Source organism: Pipistrellus hanaki, assembly GCF_964339955.1.
Source record: "Pipistrellus hanaki genome assembly, chromosome: 2".
NCBI lineage: Eukaryota > Metazoa > Chordata > Mammalia > Chiroptera > Vespertilionidae > Pipistrellus > Pipistrellus hanaki.
The window spans coordinates 15,301,940-15,314,918 of NC_140504.1; positions in this window are offsets into that span (position 1 = coordinate 15,301,940).

The window sequence follows — 12,979 nt, forward strand, 5'->3', positions numbered from 1 at the left end:
GCACTTTAGCCAGATTGTTTGCACACGGCTGAGCAGAAATAACATATATTTTTTACATCAGCATATTTAATATCACAGGTTCTTCAATGTACTGACACAATGTTGGCAGTATTAACAATACAGACTTCATTAGCTTTCCAAAAGATCCATAATTGAAAAGTCAGACGGCTGAGAAATGTCACCTTGTGTGTACTATGCTGAGGGAATAAAGCTTTGCCTCAGTCCTTGAAAGGGCAAATAAAAACTCAATTATAGCCTGTGTTGAATCTATAGGCACCACGTTCCATCAGCCTTAGCATGCTGTTTGGAATTTTCACCTCTGATGAACCATTTTCCCTAAATTTACAAGAACAGTTCACTCTCTATCCCACCTGCTCCTTATGTTCTAGTCAAGTTGTAAAGCTACAGGGACTTTCAAGATAGGTTTGAAAATAGTATGTTTCAATATCTTAAGGTACCAAGTATAAAATTGTTGTGATTCTAGGAAAAAAAAGTGACGTTTTTATAGATTTCTTTGTTTACTAGAAGTAGAATTCTTGGCATGATCTAGCTAATTATTTTGCCAACTCAAGTTACAGATGATGTTTAAAATTTAATTTTATATTTAAATTTTAAAAAATTGTAAAGGAGAAAAATTTCTCTGAACGAAACCTTTCTGGTCCTAATTCTTTTTCCTCAGTCTCTTTCTCTCTCTACATCCCCCTTTTGTTCCCTTGTTTTACCTGGACCCCCAGCTTCTTGGGGCAGGGGGTGAAGTTGGGGGAGAAACAAAGGCCTTTGAAATTTAGAAAAATAAACTGAAACACAGAGATTCATGTATGGTCTTCTCACATAAGCTCTGTATATGCTCCAATTTCAAGAGCTTTAAGCCTAAACCTAAGGTGTTATTTTGATTCCACTAGGCGATCCTGGTTTTGAACATGAAGTGGATCTATACTGGGTTGGTACTGAGTCCTCTCATTGATCAGATCCATAATATGTGTAGAGGATGCCACTGAAATTGTCCATGTGCTATTAACTTTACTTCAGACTGTACTAATCTTGACTCTTCAAAGTCATATCTCCATATTTTTCTCCACTAAGGCTTTTCAAAAGTGTACCCAAGTGCAGGAATGATGACTAAAATGCAGCTTAAGTATTGTGAATCATTTTCTGGCGCTGAATGCCTAAGGGACTTTCTACAAGTAAACCATCACAAGTTATTAGTAGAATGTATGTTTTTTTTTTTTAATGAATTGTACATATAGATGCATTCCAAAAACCCTTGAGTCCAACCATTTTGTGTACAACAAAAATTCCGGAGTCAGGCTGCCTAGGTTTGCAACCAAGTTCTCCTACTGATTAACTATTTCTTTGTTTGACTACGAAATATTGGTGCTTTCTTTTTTTCACCTGTATAAAGGAGGCAAGGACCATTGCTATCTCATGGGTTTGTTCTGAGTATATATGAATAATTCATCGAAAACAATTTTTTCTTAACTGGGGGTGATTCCCCTTCCTCCTACATTGAGCATGTGTAGAGACAGTTACACTTCTACCTAGAAAATTGAGGTCAAGGATGCTGCTCCACATTTTACAAGTCACAGGACACCTGGTCACAACAAAGAATCATCCCACCCAACATGTCCACAGAGGCGAGGTTAAGAAACCTTGATGTGAATCACTTGAAATAGTGCCAGATGCAGAATGAACACTCAAAATGTCTTAAATCTTACTTGAAAAGTATTAAATTTTATTTATTCCCCCTATTTCCACATTCCATCTTTTACTTTGGGAGTTCAATCTGACACAGCCCACAATTTCTTAAGCACCTGATTTTAGAGTAAAATAATTTAAATATATGTTTAAAAACTTTGCCCCTGAGAAATGCATTCACAGGACACTTAAAATGGATAGAAGCCTAGTAATGCTATCTCTGGATTCTGTCCCAAGCCTTTGTGTTATATATGCTTCACAACAATGAAAAAGAGAAGCTTAGCATATGTTAGAAAATGTTAATTCGCTTTCTCCATATTAATATACAGGTGCATAAATGAGAAAACTGGGATAGATGAGGATAGAGAGAAATACCTACATACAGTACATTCATCTGGATTACATGGAATAAATGGCTAAAAACATATGCATCCTTCCTAATTGATACTTTATGTTTTAGATGAGCTATTATATCAGTTAGGCTTCCTGACTGCACGTGATAGAAACCGACTTTAGTCTGAGCAGAGAGGAGCCTATCAAAAGGCTATGGGATGGGAATAAAAAAAGGCAGAAGCCAGGAAGGAGAGGAGGGAGGAAGACAGCAAGGCTCTCAGGATAGAAGCTGCCTGGTTGGATGTCCCTCCTGGTCCTGGCACCCTGGACAAGGCCTTCTGAGGACATGTGTGACCACAGCTGCTGTATCCTCAATGGCACGGGTCATCTTCGGTTGTGCTGTCAAGTTGATAAATGTCCTTCTAGGTCAAATGCACAAGGCACAGCCGTCTGAGACAAGAAGACAGAGTATCTGGCCATTAGGGTTCCAGAATAGATGAGAGAAAATTATACAACTTATACAGTGCAGACTTTTACTAGATAAGTTAGGCCTTCCAAGAAAAGCCAGTGTACATGCTTGGGGTTTCAAGATGGTTTCAGTGCTCCTTTGGGGAGTATCATTCAGTATCCAGTGATGGCCAATTCATAGAAGGCGTGCCTGGAGAAGAGACGGCTTTTTCCAAGACTGTATTGGGGAGTTGTGGCCCGCACTGGTTACATTTTTAAATGAAATGTTTTCTATATGAGCAATTTTTTTTGTTACCTTTTAGTCTGTAAACATGGACCAACATATTAAATACAGAAAAGGCCCCAGAGTCTTTGTTACCTAGGAGTTTCACATTTGGAAAACGGTTGATAGAGTTTGGCTAACCCCTCAAAGACATGAGTCTGCACAGGCAGCTGACTGGAAGGAATAAAAGCAGAGCCCAGAAAGACAACTCTAAAATGGTCTTTTCCTTCTCCACATAAACTCAGTTTATAAAACCTACATGAAAATTTTTCACTAACTATAAAGTTTATACTGTGCCTTGTTAACTGATGTATTATCATATAGACAATATACTCATAAACTATTTTTAAAAAATATATTTTATTGATTTTTCACAGAGAGGAAGAGAGAGGGACAGAGAGTAAGAAACATCAATGAGAGAGAGTCATCAATCAGCTGCCTCTTGCACACCCCCTACTAAGGATGTGCCTGCAACCAAGATACATGCCCTTGACCGGAATCGAACCTGGGACCTTTCAGTCCGCAGGCTGATGCTCTATCCAATGAGCCAAACCGGTTTGGGCTCATAAACCATTTTTAAGCCATTTGTAGTCTCTGTAACTATAGACAAGGGTATACATGTCTTTCATGATTAGTCTCACAGGTAATGTTAACAAGACCTTTACACAAGCTTTTGTTGAATTTGGCCAGAGTAACCAAAGGCGAGTATTTTGATTGTAGCTTTCAAAGGGCAATTTTCCTGGGTAGGTGATTGCCAGTTCCTCTTAGAAAAAAAGTAACCGAATTTCAATTTTGTCCACTTGGAATTGAGGAGAAAGATTTGTTTGGCCAAGCTACTATTATGTCTAGTTTTTAGATATTTTTCATTTTGGGTTTAGAAAATTTCCTAACAGCAGGAAGCATCCTATACATATTTTTAGTATAATGCTTATATTTTTGCAAGCTATCACTGGTTCTCCATAATGAATTAGACATTTTAGCAATTATAATCTCTTGACATTTGACTACTTTTCTTAATCAGATCGATTGCTTGAACTATTTTCTATTTTCTTGTCTAGTTATCCCAGCATCTGATAAACCAAATTATTTTCCTGTTTCTGCTTTTGTTTCCTGGCCATGGCAATTTGCTTCTTTGTGTATCTGGCATTTGTTGATAATTAAATCTAGTTGCAGGCTTTAATCTCTGAAATTCCCTTACCACTTGATTAAGGATCGCCAGAGGAGAACAGGTTGCCTCCGCTAGCACCAAAGGATGCTAATAACCTGGAACTTTTACTTTCTCCACGTCAGGGGTCCTGACCTGGTGAAGTAATGTGAATTAATGAGTAAGGCCGTTTTCAGTAAGTACTATTTCATCCCACCAGAGCCAGAGCAAGACACACATATTGAATAGTTTTATGGTTCTATTCGGTGGCACGTTTGTTGTTGCTGCTGTTTTAATTAAAACTCTGAGTTTATAGAATCTTTGAAGGTCCCAGCTTTGTGTAGGACTCTCAAATTTAGATGCCCATCATCTGAGGACCCAAGAGATAGTCACTAATTTCCCCCAAATTCAAGGTTCCCTATGATAGTGTTTGCCCTCAGGACAATCATAGCTTCTCATATCCTTACCACTATGGCTTCAGCTCCTAGGTGTGTGTGTGTGTGTGTGTGTGCGTGTGTGTGAGTGTGTGTGTGTGTGTGTGTGTGTGTGTGTGTGTGTGTGTTTTCTTAATATAAATGTCTGATGGGTACTAGAAGATTCAGGCTAGTTTGCTCTTTATGTGCAGGGAGAAAAGTTAACTTAATATCAACTACTACATCTCATTACATTTGATCCATAAGTTTATCATATAAGATCTCATTTTTTGACTACTTGATCTATCCTGCACTTAGATGTTTAGGTGAGTCAAAGTTGCCTGCTGCTAAAGCATTCATAGCACTTTATTTAGGTGTTATCTCTAGTTATTATTTTTCAGCTGGATGATGTTACACATTTTTTATTAGTGCATAAAAGATTACCTGTTGGATGGTTAGTGTGGATTTCCCCCAAATTTATTATATGGTTGTTTAGTGCTTCTTTCCTTTGTATTTTATCTTGTCTGATATTAAGATTTTGATTGGAAACATTTTTGTTTTAATTATCTGCTTCCATTTCCCATTTCTTTAGTTTTTAATCTCTTTGTGTTGGATTGTTTTAGGAGATTCCCTGTATAAAATGGGAATGTTTTCATCTTAAGTAAGTTTGGCCTATTTATAGTTTTTAAAATCAAGGTATGTTTCATTTTATTTTTTTTCACACACACATATGTATATATACACATATACATACATATATATGTAATTATTCTACTTGTGTAGTTTTTTCAAACAATCTCATTAGATTGTTATTGACCTTTTTGTTTACTTATAGTTTTTGCTGTGTGTGAGGGTGTGTGAGGGTGTGTGTGCACACACACTGTGTTTGTATATATATTTTTTTCTGACATGTACCTTTAAAACCCAGAATGGTTCCAGGTTTTGTGGGACATAAAGCTTATACAATTTTAGAGGAACTTTAAAAAAGTGTAGAAAGTAATGAAACAAAATTAATCAGTCAAGTAAAAATTTCTTTAGAACTAGGAAAAGAATCACAATAAAATGTGTAAGTCAACTGTGCAAGAGAGGTCTTCCATCTTTTATTTTTATCATTGTTTTTAATTTATTGATTGATTATGGTGTTACATATGTGTCCTTATTCCCCCATTACCTCCCAAACCCCCTTATGTTCTCACTGTTGTCTATGAGGCCTTCCATCTTAAGCTTCTTTAATTTCATAGTCAATACACCAGAGTTTATTACTTATCTTTTAACAGTTATTTTTATATTGTAATATATATACAAAACATGAATTAGCCGTTAAAACTATTTTTAACTATACAGTCAATGGCATTAAATACATTCACATTGTTGTCCAACCATCCCTACTACACATCTCTAGAATTTTTTTCATCTTCCCAAAGTGAAATTCCATACTCACTAAACAGTCATTCTCCATTTCCCCCTCCTCTTCAGCCCTTGACAGTCCCATACTACTTTCTGTCTCTATGAACTTGACTATTGTAAGCACCTCATATGAATGGACAAATCATAGTATTTGTCCTTTTATGACTAGCTTATTTCACTTAGCATACTGTCATAGATGCTAATCCATGTTGTAGGCTGTGTCATAACTTTCTTTCCTTTCAAGGCTGAAGAATTATCTTGTGAATAACAGACCAATTCCTTCTATATTTCATGCAGCGTTTGTTGATTCCCTCCCATAAATAATGATATTATTATACATTGATTCTCTCTCTTCTCTTCCTCTTTTCCAACTCTTTAGTTGGTTATACTACTTACCTTTGATTTTATAATTTATTATCTAGTTTAAAAGAAATTATCTCTTCAGATTCTTAGCTTTAACATGAAAAAACTTGTATAATTTACATTATGTCTTTCTCGTTCCTATTTTTACTGAATACTATTATTCATAGCATTTGAGCTTTGTCAGGCCTACAGTATTTTTTTTTCTGTAAGCATAATTACTTGATTTAATACTGTGTATTATCCATTTAGTATTACTTTTCAGTGCACATATTGGCTGACTGAAAATAATTCTCAAGTAGTTTCTACAGGAAAGCTTACTAAGAACAATGTTCCTGAGTTACTAAATGCTCCCGAGTTCATTGCCTTTATATGTGCACATATGTTGCCTTTGTGTACATTTTTTCCCATAAGTTATCTGAAATATTGTTCCATTGTTTCCTATAGCTTTGGATACTGAATAAACATGAGGTCAACCTGGTTTTTCCTCTTATAGAAATCTTGATTCTCTATTTGTAGTCTGATTATAAGAAACTCTCCTAATGAATTCTGTTTATTTACTTTGGAACTATTCTTTGTGATTCATTTGTAATTCTTTCAATTTCATTTTAACTTTTTTTTTTTTTTCTGTTACATCATCTTAGTTATTTTTTCTCCTGGGAAATAAATTATGCACATTTGAATCCTCTTTGAGGTACATATTAATTGCTTTTTCTGTGATTATCATTTTTAATTTTCATCTCTATTTTTTTATTATACTTGTGTCATTTTGTTTGGGCTCCTTTTAATCCACTTTATTCTGGCTAGTGTAAGGTGTTTTTTTTTTTTTTCTTGTTTTTTTTTTCCCTGGAATGTATATTTGTAGAAATTGTAATAAAGTAAGGGATAGGACCATAGTGCAAGGCAAGCAACTATTTCCCTACTACCCCAGAGTTGTTTATGCAAATGAGTATCCTTTCCACCTTCCTTTCCCCTTAGCCTGATCAATTGAGATTGACAGCTGTGGGGTTGCTCAGAATTTAATTTTTCTGATCTCCACCAGCTTTACCAACAGACAGCTTCCTGCTTGGCTTCTCCTTGAAATTAACTCAAGTACAGAGACTTTTTAAAGTAGTAGCTTTATATCTTAGATACATCTCCCTCTTCTTTAGACAAAATACACTTAAGGAATTTTAATAAAATATATGTCCCTGTAGGCAACCTGTTTTGGTATCTTCCCATAGTATTATTGTTTACCTTCAGTGTTTGTTTAGTTGCTTTGCTCTAGAATTTCATCAATTATTTTTATGATAAGTAGCTAATAAAGAAAACATATGTGGTAACAGTTCCCAACAGTTTTAAATAGATGTCTATTATGGAGATGCTTCAACATATACAAATTATAATTGTATAAAGTTCTCCAGTGTACCAATCTCTCAACTGCCACATTTATCAAATTATGACTGACATTATTTGACCTGTATCCACTCCAACCCCATATTGTTTTAAAATAAATTCTAGACATCACATTATATTATCTGTGTATATTTTAGTATGTGTCTCTTAAAGACAAGGGCTCTTTTTAACATATTATATAAGCAATTAGTAATTTCTTATTATCTTCAAATATCCAGTAAATATTAAAATTTTCATTATTTTATAACCATCATATTTTTGAAGGATGCTGAAATTACTTTCTAAATTATGACTATACATTACAATTAGATCTATATCCCTTTAATATTTTATCTTAGAGTATAATGTACATGAATTAAAGTGCATAAGTCACCAGTATACATCTTGATAAATAACTAAAAATGCATATACCTGTATAGTTATCATTAAGATCAATATATATAACACTTCCAGCATCAAACAGGATCCCACTTGCCCTTTTCCCTGTCAATGTCCCCATACCACTAATTAAATTCTGATATTTATGATCATGACTTACTTTTGACTGCACTTACATTTTATACAAATGAATATATGTGAATATATTTTGTATGAATATTTTTACTCAACATTATATCTGGTTCATCCATTATAGAAATCTCTTTCTCGGCTTGTGTGGAAAGAGTTCCAATTCAGAGTTCGGGTTCTGGAGAATGGTTGCGCACAAATGAAGAGACTTGAGACTTGAAGAAATTCACTTTGGCGATATGGGGGGCCAGGCGGTAGTCCAACTCTAGTGGAAGAACTACTCCTGCTCTGGCCCTGCCATCCCCTTTTATTAAGGCTTTGGGGAAAACATCTTAGGCAACATAAACAGAAATTTACATGTAGCCCTTAAGCAGGAAATAACAGAAACTTACACAGGACAAACAAGGTGGAGGCTGCTTCAGCTAACAATATCTCAACTAAAGGTTAGAACAATTAAGGTTGTTGACCAGCCTTCATGGCTTCCTGTCAACATCTTTTTTAGTGAAACTGATTTGTTTTCCAGCAATCCATGTTAATGAGTCCATTTTATTTCTTGTCCTTGCTTACTATTCTATCATACGAGTATGCCAATATTTATTTATTCTTTTGATATTAAAGAATTGGTTTGTTTCCAGCTTTAGGTGACTATAAGCTCTTGAAACTTTGTTAAAGTAGGATCTATTAAGCAGTTTATTTTCAGGTTCAAACTAGTTTTAGAAAAATTTTGGCTTTGTGCTACTGTGAATTTTCCCTTTTTATGGCCTCAATTTATTCCTTTTAATTTATACCATCTAAATTGTTCTTCTAAAAAGCTTTTCAAAAGTACTCTTATTAGCATATTTAGATGTTCTGTGTTGGAAGAGTTTTTTTTTTTACTCATTAGTCCATTGTATTGTCTGATAATTATTTTTATTAGTGTAAGCATTCAACAATTAAGGCTTTTAAAAATAAATTGCTCTAAGATAAAAATCTGTTTTTCTCATGTAAAATTGTTTTTGATAAATACTTTTGTTAGCAAAATTTTCTTAGCTTTTGAAAAGTAGTCAACACCTAGATGAAATATCAAAATTATAGACCAACAGATTCTACTTTAAGAAAATAAAAATAATAGCTATATGTTAATATCTTCTATTTCTAAGCAGAATAACATTGCTACAGAATGGTATTACAGGTATTTCAAAATCTAACAATCAAAATTTCAGAATTATTTCAAAAATAATATTTTAATTCAGTTGATAGTTTGGGTTAATGATGCTAACCTAATTTTAACATTCACCTGTGAAATTATTTGCTTTATTGAACAAAAATGAAATCAACCAAAGTGGTTATTTTTAGCATTTAATGGTTGGTCAGTACTTTCTAACTCCCTTGTCACTGAATAATTGGAAGTGCTCACATCCAAATTTTGATAAGTTTCAATAGTTCATGACTATTTGAGAGAACTTGGAATTGAGCATACCCACATAAATCTAGCTATTGAAGGAGAACCCAAGTGTAAGCTGGGGTGGTTTCCTTTCCACAGACTCAGAGTTATATAGGTTTAGCTTCCATTCAAAAAGCTCCATATTAAGACACATCAAAGTGAAGCAGAACACTTTGACCTGATTCTGTCAGCACAGCCTCAATTGCACCTTAGCATTTGCATTTACAACAGAAAAACATATGGAGAAATACTTAAATTCCTATTTGTTTCATGTCCTAAATACTTGAGAATAAGAGAGAATAAGTATTTTTTCAGACTGAATCAACCATATAATAATATCGAAATTCTACTGTGTTGTGGTATTGTAGTTAAATCTCTTGATGATCAAGTTATATATATATTCTTGAAAGTATACACATTTTAGATTTTTGAGGGGATGCAATTGCTTGGCAGTCCTTCATAATTGGGAAGTAGAATATGTTTCCCCTTCTCCCAATGACTTCCCATTTTCATCTCTGTCTTTCCATTCAAGACACTTTCCCCAAAACCAATCCTGTTTGTCTAGAAAAATAGTTAACATTAGAATTTTTTAATTGAATTTATTGGGGTAACATTGGGAAAATAACTAACACTTATAGACTATAAAAAATAAATTGTGTTGAAGTAATTTTAAATGTTCTATTTCTTTAATTTTCACAACATTGCTGAAAGGTTGAATGAGCCATTTTATGTAGATTTTGTTAATTTAGGAGACTTGTCTAAAGTCATGTAACTACTAAGCAACAAAGGCCACCCTGGTTTTCTCATCCAATCTCAGTGCATATTTCAGCTCTGCACACAACTCCCCAGATAAAAAATAAGCATTTTCATGGGTATCACTTTAAGTACCTTGTATCCCAAATAACCCTCCATTCTGTAAGTCCCCCTTCAAACAGGCTTCTTGAAAGTTTACAACTTTCAACTTTCAAGATATAACTTTTATTATAATAATCCAGGAATTTTTATTGAGCATCTATTTATGTTCTCAGCACTCTACTATGAACATGGCAGACATACTGTTCTGTCTTCTAGGAAATTACAGTTTGTTTCACTAAGATAATATAAGTATCAAAATGCTATAATATTAATAATCAGTGAATTCTAATGCCTAGATCAGTGCCAAGCACTGAATATCTATAATAATAAAAGCATAATATGCTAATTAGACTGGATAGCCAGATGACCTTTCGGATATCATTCCAGATGTTCTTCTGGACGAAGCTGCGGTAGCATGGGCCAAAGCAGAGGCAGATAGGGGTTATTAGGCAAGCAAGCAAGCAGGTCTAATTAGCCATTCAACCAATCAAAGAGTAATATGCTAATGATATTCTAAGGCTAATGATATGCTCAGCTTCTCACTATGATGTGCCACCAGGGGGCAGACACTTTGACAGGTAGGTTAGCTTGCTGCTGGGGTCCAACTAATCTGGACTGAGTGAGATGGGCCAGACACACCCTGAGGCCCTTCCATGGTCCCTTTTTGGTTGGTCCCATTCCTCGCTGGCCCTGATCGTGCACCAGTGTGGTCCCTCAATCTGGTCTGCACCCTCTTGCAATCTGGGCTGAGGCCCCCTCTACCCCCCAAGTAGCAAATTTTGTGCACTGGACTCTAGTATAAGTATATACATTATACAAGTGAATTTTCAAGGCAAGAAAGCATTTGATGGGGGTAACTGTGAAGGAACAATATAGCCAATAAGATATAAATGGAAAAATAGAAAAAAATTAAAATGGAAAAAAAGTAAAATGCTAAATCCAGATCCCCAAAGAGCACGCATACAGAGATCAGGCATATTTGGGGTAATTAATTATTCCAGGCAGGGTTTTATAGCCAAAGTGAAGAGAATCCAAACCACTTTGAAACCTGATATATCAAATATTAACATAAACTTTGAGCTATTTACAAATTTTAGAACAATTTCTACAAAAAATAGTATGTTCTTACAGGCATGAAAACAACTATCAGCCCAATTCATTTATAAACATGAATGTAACATCTTTGAAATACAAGGATACTAGAAGAGAATGAAGGTGTGCAAAAAGGAAGAAGAATTTGCAATTATCTGAAAAAAGAGCAGATTAGAAATCACTGAACTATTATTTTAATTAAAATTGACACATATTTCTGAGCTTAGATAGATTGGAAACTATACTAAATTGCATTGTGGGACTGTCAAAATGACATTTGGTTTGAGTACAAACTGAAGGTTTTATAAAAACTATTCATTGCTCTCATCTCTCAATATGGGTTTAATCATTCTTAACCAATTCTCTGTCATCAAATATGAGTCTCTATGTGTTTTTTAGAGATTGATGCTGAGTTTATACAGATCTTACCTGACTACTGTGATAGAGTGGGCATCCTTTGCAGGATATTGCTGCACCAGCTATATCTTTAGCTAAAATGTACAGAGCATACTAGCATTCTCAACAACAGGCAGATAAAGCAATAGAGTCACAGTATGCACAAGGGCTTGTGACCAGTAAGTGATGGATGAGAATCTGAGCCCAGGGGGTCTGCAGGCTCCAGAGTGGGTGCTCTAAGCCTTTAATCAGGGCTTGTATATATTTACTGCTTATGATGCAAGGTTGTCAAGATTCAGCTTCTGCAAATGTATTTTGTCTTCTTGGTAGACTTCTCATGACATGGGTGCAACTCTAGATAAAGGCTAAAATGACTAAATCCTGAGCGATAGCAGAAAAAGGAGAAAGACAGTCTACTAAAAAGTATATAGGCCCTAGGAGCAGTAAGCAACCTGTCTATTGAGGGCTGCTCAGCTAAGATAACAAAAAGGACACTAACCAGACCAGAGAGGATGACCGTGCTTGGCTAACATTGGCATCAATAAAACAGTGAGTCAGAACACCATTCCCCTATATTGATTATATTATAGGTGAACCTATATATATATATATATATTAGTTAAAATTAGATAAATATTTGGACTCTATCTTATTTGAAATAGAGAGTCCGAAAGATTTCTAAACTGGAACATGACCTATGAGATCTGAATTTTAGGTAATGAAGTATATATTAATCAGGACTTCCATAGCTAAAAAGAAAATTAAATTCAGGCTAGCTTTAGCAAAATGGGAAGCGTATTGTCTCATATATGCTCAGAAGGAGTTGGAAAAATTTATCCACGGTTGTATCTACATGCTCAAACAATATTCTGACATTTTGCCAACTTTTCTAATTGCTCCCAAGACTGACTGTCAGTTGCCAGACTTTAGTCTAATGTCCAACCATGAACTAATGTCTATGGCCTCGGGGAGCTGGAAGGTTGGGTTGGCCAGAACCCAGAGCCAGTTACCTTGGAACATGAGTAGCCTTGTCAAAGTTCCAATTCTCCAGTGTTCTATAGAAATATTATCATTTCCCCCTGTGCCTGGACATAAAATACTTTGGAGAACACTGCTCTATAAGATAAAGTAGCATAGGATGAGAAATAGGCCACGTATGTCCTATTATTCCTACAATGATGCCAGTAAAAAGAACCTCTATGTGTCTTACAGTCATGGGTGTATAAAAC